Raw genomic sequence first — 16,357 nt, forward strand, 5'->3', positions numbered from 1 at the left:
CGATAGTGATATGTGCTCTGACTGAACTAAATGAGCTGAGATATACTCAACAATTTACAGTGTGCAGAGGCTGCAAGATATCCCCGTTATATCAATCTCAGCTGATTGAGTAATGGTGTATCCAACAGATCCGAATTGAGAGATATTTTTCCTGTTCGTGCTTCTTTGCAACTTCCTTTCTCTGTGCCGGATCAAAGTAAGAATCAAATGGGGGCATGTTACGCCGTTTCTTCTAGCTAGTTATGATATTGACTTGGTGTATCGACAAAAATACAACGGAAAATATCATCATGATTGCAACGTACATGGACAGAACAAACTATAGAAGGGGAGAAACAGTAGGAAAAATCAGTCCTAACATGGAAACCGGGAGAATATCATACGGAAACCAATATTCAATGAAAACTTCGTAAAAACCATATTTTAAAGTTTCAAAAAAATCTAGAAAAAATAGGGGTGTGTGCTAATAAAATATCACCCTCTTAACATCCCGTAATTTTTTCAGATTTTTTGAAACTTCAAAACATCTACTTATCGTGGTTTTCACCGGTTTCCACCGAATGTTGGTTTCCGTATGATATTCACCCAAACCAAAGTCTTTCCTGGCTGTTCTGTCTTTCCTTCCTCCTGTAGCCTCACGTAGTCACACAATGTGCTTCAGATCTATTCTTTTCGTGCTCACTGGAAGAGCAAAAACATTGTAATAAAAAATCACAGACAATAACAATACCATTTAATGTACTCCCTCTGTCCGGAAATACTTGTGAAAGGATCGATATAGTTGACTAGAGGGGGGGTGGGTGGGAATAGGCAACTAACAATTTATCAAAGTAGGTTGTCTAGATGTGCAACTAGGTGAGCAACCTATATGATGCAACAACAACAAACACACAAGCAAGCAAGGGAAGAAACATAAATAAGCTTGCACAAGTAAATGTACGAGATAACCAAGAGTGGAGCCGGTGAAGACGAGGATGTGTTACCGAAGTTCCTTCCTTTTGAGGGGAAGTACGTCTCCGTTGGAGCGGTGTGGAGGCACAATGCTCCCAAAGAAGCCACTAGGGCCACCGTATTCTCCTCACACCCTCACACAATGCGAGATGTCGTGATTCCACTATTGATGCCCTTGGAGGCGGCGACCGGACCTTTACAGACAAGGTTGGGGCAATCTCCACAACTTAATCGGAGGCTCCCAACAACACCACGAAGCTTCACCACAATGGACTATGGCTCCGTGGTGACCTCAACCGTCTAGGATGCTCAAACACCCAAGAGTAACAAGATCCGCTAGGGATTAGTGGGGGAATCAAATTTCTCTTGATGGAAGTGTAGATCGGGGCCTCCTCAACCAATCCCGAGCAAATCAACAAGTTTGATTGGCTAGGGAGAGAGATCAGGAGAAAATAGAGCTTGGAGCATTAATAGAGCTTTGGGGGAAGAGGTGAGTCAACTTTGGGGAAGAAGACCCCCTTATATAGTGGGGGAAACAATCCAACCGTTACCCCCTTGAACAGCCCCGCAGAGGGCGGTACTACCGCTGAGGGCATCGGTACTACCACTGGGACCGCGGTACTACCGCTCCCCCATGCCGTACTGCCGTTCGGACCCCTGCGCGGTACTACCGCGGTGGTAGGGCGGTACTACCGCTCTCGAGTGGCACTACCGCATCTACTGCCGTAGCTTAGTGCCGCACAATCCGACACGAGAGGCGACCCCCTCGAATCGACGCGGTAGGAGCTCGGTGCCGCAACGGTACTACGGCTGAGGACCCATAGGCGGTACTACCGCTGCCAAGCGGTACTGCCGCCCGTGGCTCTTGAGCGGTACTACCGCTGGGACCCAAAACAAGCACAAAGGAAGGGGAATGAGCTCTCCATTGAAGCGGAAAGGCTCAGAGGGTGTGAAAAGGATGTGTACATGTTGATTCCACCCTAGCCTTACCAAAGCGGACCCCCTCTTGATAGTACGGTGCCTCCTACGAAACTAGTCCACCAAAATAGAAACGAAAGAGCTACACCGTCTTGAATAACACTCCGAGGGGAAAGAAATCGTCTCGTGCCAAAGGATGAAACTCTGAAATGCTCAAAGCACACGATTAGTCCGCAAACATGTTGTCATCAATCACCAAAACTACACCGAGAGAGATATGCCCTAATAATCTCCCCCTTTTTGGTGGATTGATGACAACCAGGGATTTGCACAAAGATAAGACATGAAAGTAAAGATACTTAGAACTACAAAATATAGACGAGCTCCCCCTGAATGTGTGCACCTAGTTAGTAGTGCCTTTGGAATGCAGGACACACACATTATGTCAACACTCCCCCTATATTTTATAGTCCAACATCCTAAGCAAAGGATACATGAGAGCAGGGTATATAACAGGATAAGCATGCAACTCATAAGATACTAAAGTACTAGAAAGACATAGATAATGATAAGGTAAGGATAAGGTAGCATATGTCTCACACCATATGTCTGGAACTTAGGTCTCACGGGGACAACACCAAACAACGCAAACAACGAGAAAACACAACGACACCACAAACCAAACCACAAAGACACACTCGCAAACACAGCAACAACACAAATCCCTAAACTCTCTCCCCCTTTGGCATCGAGACACCAAAAGGGTAAAGAGCGTTGCTACGGCTCCAGGTGATAGCAAGCCGAGGATCCCGAACATCACATCCCAGCAGGATCGTCTGCACCACCGTCATCGGTCGGAAACTGCTCGGCGTCTGAATCGGTCCATGGGCAATGCTGCTGAACCCACTCCTCCTCATCAGTGATTCTTTCCTCAGATCCGCTGTTAACAGTGGCACCCAACTGTCGCATGAGCTGCTTGTGACAGCTGCGGGCCTTCTTCTCAGAGACATGAGACATGTACTGGCCATGAGACTCCATGCAGAAAAATTTCTTCAACTTGCGCTTAATCTTCTTAGCCCATGAGGGCTCCACGCCGGAGGGCTCATAGTCCTCATCCATGTATGCCTCAGCCTCGTCCTCGGTCTCCATGTCAGCCTCAGCTCCGGTTGTCTCGGTGGGATCTCCAGATGGAGGGGCCGGGGTGCCCCAATTGTCCTTCTTCCTCAGACGCTTGATCTCATGAGAAATCAATTCTCCAGTTTCCAGTGCAGTCCTGGGATAGTGATGAGCCCAAGCCTTCTCAATGAGCAGCATGATGAATGGACCATAGATAGGGCACTTACGCTCGGAAATGGCAGATAGGAGTTCAGACCACATAACATGAGAAATGTCCAGGGACTCTCCAGTGTTTGCTTCCTTCTCACGCTGGCAGAAGAGAAGCATGTCTACAAGATAGGAGTGGACCATATCCAGATTCCCAATGCGAGGGAAAATAGTCTCTCAGAAGACGCGGTGAAGGATGTCCAGAAAAGTAGGCAGCTCATAGGTTACCTTCTTAGTCTTGGGGTTAACTTTCATAGTACAGTAGGGCCAGAGGGCTTGCTTGTAAGTGGTGACATTGTGGTGAGGGCGGAAGCTGACTGGTTTCTCAAGCTCGTGATCTTCCACCCCAAGTAACTCCATGAAGGCCTTCCACTTGACAGTGAGCAACTTGCCATTCGTCATCTAAGTCAGAGTCCTTTCTTCATCAGTTCCAAGATGGACAGTGGCATAGAACTGACATATCAAATCTGCAGCAAAGTCCTTGTTGAACTGCATGATTCTGAGAATGTTCAACTGAGTGCACATCTGAAGGGCTTTGCCAAAGTACTCAGGGTCCTTTTCCATAGGATCGGTGTCGATGGAACGAACATCAACATAGAGATTCTTCTTAGCCTTGATCACATCGAAGAAGATGGCGAACTGAAAGCGGTTCCAGAATGGGCGGTTGACCAAAGTGGGGTCTTGGTCTTCCTCATAGGGGTTGCGGCGACGTCTCAGGCATAGTCTTCCCCTTTGGCTTGCTGGCAGATTTCTTCGAGAGCTTTGGAGCACTTGAGGAAGCACCCGCTGGCGGCGGTGGAGCACTTGAGGAACCACCTGCTGACTTAGATGTGCGGTAGCGCTATGACGTTGCACGACCGGGGTTGACACGGTGGACCTGCTGCTCAGGATGATCATCACCTGGAACCAAACACACGAGCAAAAGAAACAAAACGAAAGAAAGGGCATAAGCCACCAAACAAAACACCATGGATCAAAATGTGGTAGGAAATGATGGAACTGGGAATCCAGCGGTAGTACTACGACCCAACCGCGGCAGTACCGCTCGCGCGGTAGTACCGCTCAAGACGGGGAACGACAGTTCCCTACTACCGTGGACATATCCGGCACTACCGGAGATGCCAAATTCAAAAATAGGCCTACCAAACATCAATCCAAAGGGCCTAGACACCAACTCCATCCTACTCAAGCCTCGACATAGCCAAAAGACAAGAAAAAACAATGCCTATTGCCCCTAAAAACTAGATGCAAGATCTAGGCAAAGAGAGAACGGGAGCGGGGGCAATACCGGCATCCATGGCTAGAGGACGAGGTGGGGATCGACTCTACCGGAGGAAATGGAGAGGGACAACACGAAAACGGCGGCCGACCGAAGACCTCCTGCAGTGATACGTCGCTGGAGCGACGAGGAAGACGAGCGAGTGGGGGCGAATGGGTATGGGGGAGAAAACAACTCCCCCTGCCCCGACATAAGCCCCCATCACCCGCCCCGTAGCGGTAGTACCGCTGGGTGGGCGGTAGTACCGCTTGACGCTCATCAGCGGTAGTACCGTGCATGCAGTGGTAGTACCGCTCAGCCGCAAAAAGGACTGGCCAAAAAGGCTTAGCTCAAGGAAAGAAACCGAGAAGAAAACGAGAACAAACACACACACAAAACCAACAAAAGGGAATGAGAAACACACACCTCTCCAAGAGAGGGCGGTGGCCGAGGCCACCTATGTTTGAGTTCAGTGGTGTGGCGCCGCGAAGATCTTAACCTTGGGCCCATGACCAACACTCATCTTTGAAGCACAAGTAGCACTAAAAATGGCTATTGTGAAAGAGTTTGATTAGTTTATGCATTATGGGGGGAGGGAAAGTTCATTGAGAGAACAACACTCCCCCTATGACCATGCCTACACCTAAACTAGACAACAAGTTGAGTGTGGTGGAGTGTGCAAGGGTTCAAGTCACATTGCTCGAATCAATGATATTTAGCTCATGCCTTAACTCGCGAAATCTTGCTTCATCCAAGGACTTCGTGAAAATATCTGCAAGGTTATCATGAGTGTTGACATAGTTGAGCTCGATCTCCCCTCGCCTAATGTGATCCCGGATGAAGTGATATCGAATCTCAATGTGCTTCATCTTGAAGTGTTGTACCGGGTTGAGAGAAATCTTGATGGCACTTTCATTGTCACACCAAAGAGGCACTTTATCACAAATGACACCGTAATCCTTTGAAGTTTGCCTCATCCATAGGAGTTGTGCACAACAACTACCGGCTGCCACATACTCCGCTTCGGTGGACGAGAGTGTTGGGGAACGTAGTAATTTCAAAATATTTCCTACGCACACACAAGATCATAGTGATGCATAGCAACGAGAGGGGAGAGTGTGATCTACGTACCCTCGTAGACCGACAGCGGAAGCATTATGACAACGCAGTTGATGTAGTCGTAAGTCTTCACGGCCCGACCGATCAAGCACCGAAACTACGGCACCTCCGAGTTTTAGCACACGTTCAGCTCGATGATGATCCCCGGACTCCGATCCAGCAAAGTGTCGGGGAAGAGTTCCGTCAGCACGACGGCGTGGTGACGATCTTGATGTTCTACCGTCGCAGGGCTTCGCCTAAGCACCGCTACAATATTATCGAGGAGTATGATGGAAGGGGGCACCGCACATGGCTAAGAAAATGATCACGAGGATCAACTTGTGTGTCTAGGGGTGCCCCTGCCCCCGTATATAAAGGAGAAAGGGGAGGAGGCCGGCTGGCCCTAGGGCGCGCCAAGGAGGAGGAGTCCTCCTCCTAGTAGGAGTAGGACTCCCCTCTTTCCTACTCCTACTAGGAGGGGGAAAGGAAGGGAGGGAGGGAGAAGGAAAGGGGGGTGCCGCCCCCCCTCTCCTAGTCCAATTCGGACTAGAGGGGGAGGGGGCGCGCGGCCCACCCTGGCCGCCCCTCTCTCTCCACTAGGGCCCATAAGGCCCATTACTTCTCCCGGGGGGGGGGTCCGGTAACCCTCCGGCACTCCGGTTTTCTCCGAAATCATCCGGAACACTTCCAGTGTCTGAATATAGCCGTCCAATATATCAATCTTTATGTCTCGACCATTTCGAGACTCCTCGTCATGTCCGTGATCACATCCGGGACTCCGAACTAACTTCGGTACATCAAAATTCACAAACTCATAATATAACTGTCATCGAAACCTTAAGCATGCGGACCCTACGGGTTCGAGAACAATGTAGACATGACCGAGACATGTCTCCGGTCAATAACCAATAGCAGAACCTGGATGCTCATATTGGCTCCCACATATTCTACGAAGATCTTTATCGGTCAGACCGCATAACAACATACGTTGTTCCCTTTGTCATCGGTATGTTACTTGCCCGAGATTCGATCGTCGGTATCTCAATACCTAGTTCAATCTCGTTACCGGCAAGTCTCTTTACTCGTTTCGTAATACATCATCTCGCAACTAACTCATTAGTTGCAATGCTTGCAAGGCTTATGTGATGTGCATTACCGAGAGGGCCCAGAGATACCTCTTCGACAATCGGAGTGACAAATCCTAATCTCGAAATACGCCAACCCAACATGTACCTTTGGAGACACCTGTAGAGCTCCTTTATAATCACCCAATTACGTTGTGACGTTTGGTAGCACACAAAGTGTTCCTCCGGCAAACAGGAGTTGCATAATCTCATAGTCATAGGAACATGTATAAGTCATGAAGAAAGCAATAGCAACATACTAAACGATCGGGTGCTAAGCTAATGGAATGGGTCATGTCAATCACATCATTCTCCTAATGATGTGTTCCCGTTAATCAAATGACAACTCATGTCTATGGTTAGGAAACATAACCATCTTTGATCAACGAGCTAGTCAAGTAGAGGCATACTAGTGACACTCTGTTTGTCTATGTATTCACACATGTATTATGTTTCCGGTTAATACAATTCTAGCATGAATAATAAACATTTATCATGATATAAGGAAATAAATAATAACTTTATCATTGCCTCTAGGGCATATTTCCTTCAGTCTCCCACTTGCACTAGAGTCAATAATCTAGTTCACATCGCCATGTGATTTAACATCAATAGTTCACATCACCATGTGATTAACACCCATAGTTCACATTGACATGTGACCAACACCCAAAGGGTTTACTAGACTCAGTAATGTAGTTCACATCGCTATGTGATTAACACCCAAAGAGTACTGAGGTGTGATCATGTTTTGCTTGTGAGATAATTTTAGTCAACGGGTCTGTCACATACAGATTCGTAAGTATTTTGCGAATTCTATGCCTACAATGCTCTGCACGGAGCTACTCTAGCTAATTGCTCCCACTTTCAATATGTATCTAGATTGAGACTTAGAGTCATCTAGATCTGTGTCAAAACTTGCATCGACGTAACTTTTTACGACGAACCTTTTGTCACCTCCATAATTGAGAAATATTTCCTTATTCCACTAAGGATAATTTTGACCGCTGTCCAGTGATCTACTCTTAGATCACTATTGTACTCCCTTGCTTAACACAGTGTAGGGTATACAATAGATCTGGTACACAGCATGGCATACTTTATAGAACCTATGGCTGAGGCATAGGGAATGACTTTCATTCTCTTTCTATCTTCTGCCGTGGTCGGGCTTTGAGTCTTACTCAATTTCACACCTTGTAACACAGCCAAGAACTCTTTCTTTGACTGTTCCATTTTTTAACTACTTCAAAATATTGTCAAGGTATGTACTCATTGAAAAAACTTATCAAGCGTCTTGATCTATCTCTATAGATCTTGATGCTTAATATGTAAGCAGCTTCACCGAGGTCTTTCTTTGAAAAACTTCTTTCAAAACACTCCTTTATGCTTTGCAGAATAATTCTACATTATTTCTGATCAACAATATGTCATTCACATATACTTATTAGAAATGTTGTAGTGCTCCCACTCACTTTCTTGTAAATACATGCTTCACTGCAAGTCTGTATAAAACTATATGCTTTGATCAGCTCATCAAAGCGCATATTCCAACTCCGAGATGCTTGCACCAGTCCATAGATGGATCGCTGGAGCTTGCACATTTTGTTAGCACCTTTAGGATTGACAAAACCTTCTGGTTGTATCATATACAACTCTTCTTTAATAAATCCATTAAGGAATGCAGTTTTGTTTATTCATTTGCGGATTTCATAAAATACGACAATTGCTAACATGATTCGGACAGACTTAAGCATAGATACGAGTGAGAAACTCTCATCGTAGTCAACACCTTGAACTTGTCGAAAACCTTTTTGCGACAATTCTAGCATTGTAGATAGTAACACTACTATCAGCGTCCGTCTTCCTCTTGAAGATCCATTTAATCTCAATGGCTCGCCGATCATTGGGCAAGTCAATCAAAGTCCATACTTTGTTCTCATACATGGATCCCATCTCAGATTTCATGGCCTCAAGCCATTTCATGGAATCTGGGCTCATCATCGCTTCCTCATAGTTCTTAGGCTCGTCATGGTCAAGTAACATGACCTCCAGAATAGGATTACCGTACCACTCTGGTGCGGATCTCACTCTGGTTTACCTACGAGGTTCGGTAGTAACTTGATCTGAAGTTACATGATCATCATCATTAGCTTCCTCACTAATTGGTGTAGTAGTCACAGGAACAGATTTCTGTGATGAACTACTTTCCAATAAGGGAGCAGGTACAATTACCTCATCAAGTTCTACTTTCCTCCCACTCACTTCTTTCGAGAGAAACTCCTTCTCTAGAAAGGATCCATTCTCAGCAACGAATATCTTGCCTTCGGATCTGTGATAGAAGGTGTACCCAACATTTTCTTTTGTGTATCCTATGAAGATTTACTTCTCCGATTTGGGTTCGAGCTTATCATGTTGAAACCTTTTCACATAAGCATCGCAGTCCCAAACTTTAAGAAACGACATCTTAGGTTTCTCGCCAAACCACAGTTCATACGGTGTCATCTCCACGGATTTAGATGGTGCCCTATTTAACGTGAATGTTGCTGTCTCTAATGCATAACCCCAAAACGATAGTGGTAGATCGGTAAGAGACATCATAGATTGCAACATATCTTATAAAGCACGGTTATGACGTTCGGACACACCATTACATTGTGGTGTTCCAGGTGGCGTGAGTAGTGAAACTATTTCACATTGTTTTAACTGAAGGCCAAACTCGTAACTCAAATATTTTACTTCTGCGATCATATCGTAGAAACTTTTATTTTTGTTATGATGATTCTCCACTTCACTCTGAAACTCCTTGAACTTTTCAAATATTTCAGACTTGTGTTTCATCAAGTAGATATACTCATATCTGCTAAAATCATCTCTGAAGATTAGAAAATAACGATACTTGCCATGAGCCTTAACACTCATCGGACCACATACATCAGTATGTATTATTTCCAATAAGTCAGTTGCTCGCTCCATTGTTTCGGAGAACGGAGTCTTTAGTCATCTTGCCCATAAGGCATGGTTCGCAAGCACCAAATGATTCATAATCAAGTGATTCCAAAATCCCATCAGCATGGAGTTTCTTCATGCGCTTTACACCAATATGACCTAAACGGCAGTGCCACAAATAAGTTGCACTATCATTATTAACTTCGCATCTTTTGGTTTCAATATTATCAATATGTGTATCACTACGATCGAGATCCAATGAACTATTTTCATTGGGTGTGTAACCATATAAGGTTTTATTCATGTAAATAGAACAACAATTTATTCTCTTACTTAAATGAATAACCGTATTACAATAAACATGATCAAATCATATTCATGCTCAACGCAAACACCAAATAACATTTATTTAGTTTCAACATTAATCTCGAAAGTATAGGGAGTGTGCGATGATGATCATATCAATCTTGGAATGTCGGTGTACTAGAGTAGGGGTACCCTAGTATCCCGAACTCGTGCACGGGCAGTCGCAGCATCCCGCGGCAAGGCTTGCCGGGTGACCGCCAAGACCCTCCGTGGTTCCTTTGAAGACCATTCAAGAACAAAGTACTCAAACCAAGGCCCCGGCAAGAGAAGCTTGCCGGGAAGGAGACAAGACCCCGGCAAGAGGAGCTTGCCGGAAGGCCACTCAAGGCATACCAAGAAAGCTTGCCGCGACGTGCCGCGCGTCCCGGCAAGGCCCGGTGAGCGACAAGCTCCCGAACACGACAAGACGACGACCGCGGCAAGGAGCTTGCCGCGGGAAACCCCCACTTCGTGCCCGCGCTCCAGCACACCTACCAACGTGTCGCTCTAGGACTCTCCCAAGCACACGTGGTAGGAGGCCGTGCAGCTAGGGGTGCGCGGTGGCAAGCAGGCGCTGACAAGATAACCATCATGGCAAACGGTGGCGTCCCTAACGGTCCATTTCGGTACTGTTTAGGCGACACAGACGGGCAATTAATGCCCTTGTCCCCTGCCGCCAGGGTTAGGTATGATAACACTGTACAGGTAGCTGTACCAACCACCACTCTTCCATTTTTGCCCTTTACCTCCGTTGCCACCTGTGGGTAACCCCTTGAGCATATAAAAGAAGGCCCGTGTGCAACGTAGGGAGGGGGTTAGCCACTTCGAACACTCACGCTCGGTCTTGCCAGCCGCCGGTGTGTACTGTAGCACTCCGCGCTCCCGAGCTAGAAATCAATACAAACCACAAAGCAGGAGTAGGGTTTTACGCATCCGTGCGGCCCGAACCTGGGTAAACCGCTCGCGTGCCTCGCCTCGATCTGCTCTTTGCGTGACCTCCGCCCCCCGCCGAACCGAAAGGGACCCGGTCCGCCGGTCCCATAGGGAGTAACGTTGCAATCGTTACCCAAAATAAAGTTATATTACAAAAATAGCTTGTCGCAGCTCTGATAAATTGTTTTCATGACGAGGTAAAAAGCGACAAGGGAAGAAGAAATGAGCAGCCTAATCTACGCGATCGCCCTCGACCCGCCTGATCCCGCTCACCTTGTCCACAATGGGTGCGACAAGGGCCTTGAGCTCATCCAGATCAGCTTCTGGCGGCAAGGACCTGAGGATGTTGGTGAGGCGGAGGCCCGGATTGCGGAAGGCCACCTTCATCAACACTTTCTCGAGGGCTCCTGCGCAGATCTCGCGCGACTCGTCAGCTAGTTGCTTGGGGATCCTCTCTCGGAGTCGCTGAAGGGCCGTCGCCACGCCCTTGAAGAACAGAGTGAGCTTGGCGCTGGGTTGGAGGTTGTCGTCGGAGGAATACCCGAGATCCTCCACCCCCAGTTGCGCCAGCTCCTTGTCGATGTCCGTGGCGGCGTCTACAAGGCTCTCCGTCCAGTGCGTCACGATCTCCCTGAAGGCGTTCTGGGCGGTGGCAGCGCTCTCCAACAGCGCCTTGTCGGCCTTGATTTCCTCCTTCAAGGCCGCCTCCCGCTCCTTGGCGCTGTCTAGAGTCTTGGTCAAAGTGGTTAGCTTCAACTAAAGATCCACGTTGGAGACCTTGGCGGCGCTGAGCTCCTTGCCCTTCTCGGAGAGATCGGCCTCCAGCCGCGCCACCTTCGTCTTCAACTCCTCCTTGGCGGCCTCAGCGGCGGCGGCAACGTCCTCCGCTTGCTTGAGGGCCCCGCCAAGCTTCTCTTCGCGCGAGGCAAGCTCCTCCTTGTGGGCGTCGAGATTGACCTTCCGCTGCGCCAGCTCGCCCTCCTCCGCGGCTAGCTTCACAGCGGCAAGTCGCTGGCGCTATTCGGCTTCGGCCTTCTCGAGGAGAAAGGCCTTCTGCGCTTCAACGAGCCGCTCCCGCTCCTCCGCCAGGGATCGGAGGGCTTCCCGGTGGAAACCCCGAGCTCTTCCGCGCGCTTTTCGATGTCTGCCCCCGCCTTCACGACAAGTGCCTCGCGGGACTCCAGCTTGGCCTGTCGCGCGCGGTAGAGCGACATCAACCTGCGCAGCATCCGCTCTTCTTCGGGCTCGTTGCTGCTGCTGCTTGGCGCGTCGACCAGCTTCAGCCCCGCGGAGGCGAGCACTTCTCCGTCGAAGACCTCCCCCTCGACCGGCGCTCTGGAGCTTGATGCCCAGGGAAGATTGATGAAGACGTCGTCGCCGGCCTTCAGGTAGACGCCTGGCTGGGGCTCTCCGAAGCCTCGCGCTACGGCAGCGGCGGACGGATCGACGGTCGGTGTAGCGCCTGGCGCTCCTGCGGCCTCAGGGCCGCCAGTACGGTCGCCGGACCCCTCGCCAGTTGCCGCGGCGTCTGCTTTGGCGGCCTCTGCGCCGGCAGCATCGCCACCACCGGCGGCTTCGTCAGCGGCGGCCTCTGTCTCCATCTGCTCCGCAGCGGATGGATCTGGCGGCCGGAAAAGGGGAGAAGAGTCAAACAGAATCCAGCAGAAACTCATAAAGATCAAGAGAAGAACCCAAGGGAAGTTTTGAAGCAAGAGGAGTACCTGCCGTCGTGGTCTTCGCCATCGGGGGGCCACTGGCGTTGTCCCTGGCCGGAGAACCCTCCCTCGCCGGAGACTTCTCCCTTACCGGGAAGCCCTCCCTTGCCGAAGAATTCTCCCTTGTCGGGGGATTTTCCCTTGGCTCCCGGTGGGGCTGCTCGGCTCCTGCACAAGTCAACAAGCAAATATCAGCAAAGACAAGTACCCATGCGTGCCTCGCCGCAGAAAATAATTCGCACACTTACGCTGGGGGCTGCCATGGAGGAAAGTCGCCAGGTCCGGCAAGCTCGTCTCGGGCGCGCCACCTGCTGTCGCAGTGGGCTCGTCCTCGACAACGATCACCGGGGGCTTGGCTCTCTTTGCCGCTCTCTGGGCCAGAGTCCTGAGAAGGAACGAATTCAAAGCAAAGCGAATGAGATACAAGACAAACAACAAGATTTGAAGAAATGCAAGTACAACAAGAGAAGCTTACTCTTCTTCTTCTTCCTCGTCGGAGCTTCACGCGGAGAAGTCGAAGCCCGGCGCGCGCCCGGCGCGAGGAGGCGAAGGAGAAGCTTCCCTTGGCCGCTTGCCGGGAGCAGTGGCGGCGGTCCGAGACGACCCCGCTCCGGCTGTTGGCGCAGCGTGAGTAACGGCAGGGACTGAAGCGGTGGTCCGGCTAGACTCCGCTCCAGTTGCCGGCGTAGCATGAGGCACTCCCGCGGCAACGGTGTTTGCCGTGGTCGAGCGTGTCACGCGGCGTGGCGACTGTTGGCCCGCTTGCCACTCCGCCACATCGCCAACCTTGCGGAGGCGCCTTCTTGGTGGGGATGGAGGCCCTGCTTGCGGCGAGCTGCCTGAAGACGAGGAGGAAGAAGAGTTGATTTCCAACGAGCCGCTCGTGTCCCTGGTGGGCTCGCTCGGCTCGGCATCACGCCCGACAAGCTCCTTCTTGCCGGGGGCTTCCCCTCACTCGGCACGGCTTGCCGCTTCCGCTACATCGGCCTCCTCCACAGTAAAACCGAACTCGCCCGCGGCTGCGGCTGCCGCTGCCTCCTCCATCCTGGTGGCGATGAGCGCCAACTCTGCATCCGTGGTGTCGCGGGTGAGGCCGTCCTTCTCGTCGAGGCGGATTGGCACTTCCACCAAGTCGTCGAAGAATTGCTGCACGACCTCGTCTGCAGGCTCCCGCCAAGTTGGCACAATCCCGTGCGAGTCGCACTCCGGCATCATTGCACGGATGCGGTCGAGCTCGGAATTGTTGCACAAAGGCACGACGCCCCCCGGCAACCTGAACACCTCGGGATGCTGGGGGTCATATCTGAACAGCTCCTGCAGCATCGCGTCGAGCTCCAGGACCGTGAAGTTGTAATTGAGGCCTGGCCGCAGCCTCATGATGTCTACCGCGTTCTTGAACTCCCAAGTGGGCCTCCCCCGCTCCTGCAGGGGGGCGATGCGGCGGCGAAGGAAGTCTGCACCAACAGCGCCAACAGTAAGCCCGGCAAACCTCAGGCGCAGGATCCTGGTGACGGCAATCTTCAGCCTGGCGTCCTCCGGAGCCATGTCACTCCAATCGCCGCCGCGTGCAACTGGGGTTTTGCGCTGGGCGGTGAATGGCTGCGGACCCTCTTCGTCAATCCAGCACCAATCCGCTCTCCACTCCTCCCACTTGCCGCGGAACTCTCCATCCAGATAGGTCTCCTTCTTGCCGGCCCTTGAGATCCAGGCAATCCCGCCGGACAGAGGCTCTCCTCTCTCTACTCGGGGTATGAAAAAGTGGCGGAAGAGGGCTACGTTGGGAAGGACTCCGACAAAGTTTTCGCAAAGGTGTGCGAAAACTGCCATTGTCAGGACGGCGTTGGGAGTGAAGTCAAGGAGATGGAATCCATAGGTGTTCATGATGTCGCAGAAGAAATCAGAGAAGGGCGGGCAGAGCCCGCAGTAGAAGAACAGAGCGAAGAAGGGGTATCCGTTCGGAGCCTTCTTCCAAGCAATGGCGGGGAGTACCTTTGTGCGCGGATGCGCGCGCGTCTCCGCCGACCAGAAGAGGTAGTACTTCTCCTTCAGCTCCTTCGCGGCGAGCTTGGGGGGGAAAACTACCCGCTCCTTCCGCAGCGCCGCGAGCCGCTGCGCCTCGGTCGACTTCACGGCCTTCCCCTTGTCGGCCCTCGGAGCCATGGCGGAAGCAGTGGAGGAGGCCGACGGCGTTGATGATGCTGGCAGAAATGGGGGGGGGACGGGGCGCTGCTCTCTCTCTCTCTCTCTCAGCTTTGGGGAGGCAAGGGAGCGGCGGAGATTTTTGAGAATTGGGAACGGCAACGGGCGAGTAGGCCAACTACCCCTGCTTCCCCTGCTTATAAAGGAGAAGGGGGCGGGCGTTCCACATTTCCGAATAAAATAACCACCCATGATCTCGCCCACGACGCCGCATTCAACGCGTGCCGTTCGGGGTGGGCGCGGTGGGTACGGAGTAAGATATGCGGCGTGACCTAGGCCGCGCGTGCCCGTGCACTGTTTTGGGCCTGGCCCAACAGCGCTCGGCACCGTGTCTGGCCCAGGCCCGGGGGCTCCTGTCGGTGTACTAGAGTAGGGGTACCCTAGTATCCCGAACTCGTGCACGGGCAGTCGCAGCATCCCGCGGCAAGGCTTGCCGGGTGACCGCCAAGACCCTCCGTGGTTCCTTTGAAGACCATTCAAGAACAAAGTACTCAAACCAAGGCCCCGGCAAGAGAAGCTTGCCGGGAAGGAGACAAGACCCCGGCAAGAGGAGCTTGCCGGAAGGCCACTCAAGGCATACCAAGAAAGCTTGCCGCGACGCGCCGCGCGTCCCAGCAAGGCCCGGTGAGCGACAAGCTCCCGAATACGACAAGACGACGACCGCGGCAAGGAGCTTGCCGCGGGAAACCCCCACTTCGTGCCCGCGCTCCAGCACACCTGCCAACGTGTCGCTCTAGGACTCTCCCAAGCACACGTGGCAGGAGGCCGTGCAGCTAGGGGTGCGCGGTGGCAAGCAGGCGCTGACAAGATAACCATCATGGCAAACGGTGGCGTCCCTAGCGGTCCATTTCGGTACTGTTTAGGTGACACAGACGGGCAATTAATGCCCTTGTCCCCTGCCGCCAGGGTTAGGTATGATAACACTGTACAGGTAGCTGTACCAACCACCACTCTTCCATTTTTGCCCTTTACCTCCGTTGCCACCTGTGGGTAACCCCTTGAGCATATAAAAGCAGGCCCGTGTGCAACGTAGGGAGGGGGTTAGCCACTTCGAACACTCACGCTCGGTCTTGCCAGCCGCCGGTGTGTACTGTAGCACTCCGCGCTCCCGAGCTAGAAATCAATACAAACCACAAAGCAGGAGTAGGGTTTTACGCATCCGTGCGGCCCGAACCTGGGTAAACCGCTCGCGTGCCTCGCCTCGATCTGCTCTTTGCGCGACCTCCGCCCCCCGCCGAACCGAAAGGGACCCGGTCCGCCGGTCCCATAGGTGCCCGTGGATCAGCTACCCCAGCATGGAACCACTTCCAACACACATCGTCACTTCACCCTTAACTAGTCTCTGTTTATTGTGCAACTCCCGTTTCGAGTTACTAATCTTAGCAACTGAACTAGTATCAAATACTGAGGGGTTGCTATAAACACTAGTAAAGTACACATCAATAACATGTATATCAAATATACTTATGTTCCCTTTGCCATCCTTCTTATCCGCCAATCACTTGGGGTAGTTCCGCTTCCAGTGACCAGTCCCTTTGAAGTAGAAG

Source organism: Triticum urartu, chromosome 4A, assembly GCF_056163025.1.
Source record: "Triticum urartu cultivar PI428250 chromosome 4A, HENAU_Tu73, whole genome shotgun sequence".
In the NCBI taxonomy this organism is placed as follows: Eukaryota; Viridiplantae; Streptophyta; class Magnoliopsida; order Poales; family Poaceae; genus Triticum; species Triticum urartu.